This window comes from Larimichthys crocea, chromosome VII (genome assembly GCF_000972845.2).
Source record: "Larimichthys crocea isolate SSNF chromosome VII, L_crocea_2.0, whole genome shotgun sequence".
NCBI classification, from domain to species: Eukaryota; Metazoa; Chordata; class Actinopteri; family Sciaenidae; genus Larimichthys; species Larimichthys crocea.
In genome coordinates, this window is record NC_040017.1 from 8,183,012 (window position 1) to 8,184,120 (window position 1,109).

The following is a 1,109-nucleotide window of genomic DNA, read 5'->3' on the forward strand; positions in this document are numbered from 1 at the left end:
GCACAATATGGTAAGAAGGACGCATAGGAGATGTGTAAAAAGACATTTTTGGTTAATCAATTCAGGTGTGCATTTCCCAGTGGGGGGCGGAGACACATGGCACGGGACGGGACACGGGGGCCAGTCCGCCTCGTAGTCCGCTTGGCTACGCAGCGGCTACAACCGCCTGAACACACAAAACACAGACACACAGACTAAATACACGAGTAGAACTCGTAAAAAGTATATTGTGGATTGAGCTAGGGCAATGGTTTCTCAACTTTTTTCCATCATCCCCCACCGAGAAGGTCTGGAGTTGCCGCGCCCCACCTTGCACGCACCGATAAATGGTCATGAAAAACACAACACATAGCCTACATACAAATATATACTTTTCAAATTTATAAAGCGACATCAGTTCATTAACACACTGAACATGAAAACATTGTCATCACAACAAAAAAATAATAGTAATGAAAAGACAGTGGCAGGTGAAAAATCTATTGCACACTTAATGTGAAAAGGTTTCAAGCTCATTGATATATACTTTTCAAATTTATTAAAGCGACATCAGTTCATTAACACACTGAACATGAAAACATTGTCATCACAAAAAAAAAAAATAGTAATGAAAAGACAGTGGCAGGTGAACAAATCTATTGCACACTTAAGGTGAAAATGTTCAGCCATTGATATAATACTTTTCAAATTTATTAAAGCGACATCAGTTCATTAACACACTGAACATGAAAACATTGTCATCACACAAAAAATAATAGTAATGAAAAGACAGTGGCAGGTGAACAAATCTAATGCACACTTAATGTGAAAATGTTCAAGCTCATTAATAAATGATAAGGCACCACAGGCATCAAACAGTGCATTTTTTTTTAAGAATGACTTGTTTAGAACAAAACAATAAAATAATGGCAGACTAACAAAAACAATGGCAGGGATCAGTGGCTGCAATGAGCCTGTTTCATACCACACATTTCATCAAACCGGGGATGAATGCTTGATACAGCCACTCTCAAATCTGGCTCAATGTTGAGTTGGGACTATACTTTGTTTTTAAGGCAGCAACTGCTGAAAACCCAATTTCCACAGAGATATAGATGTGGCAAAGGGCA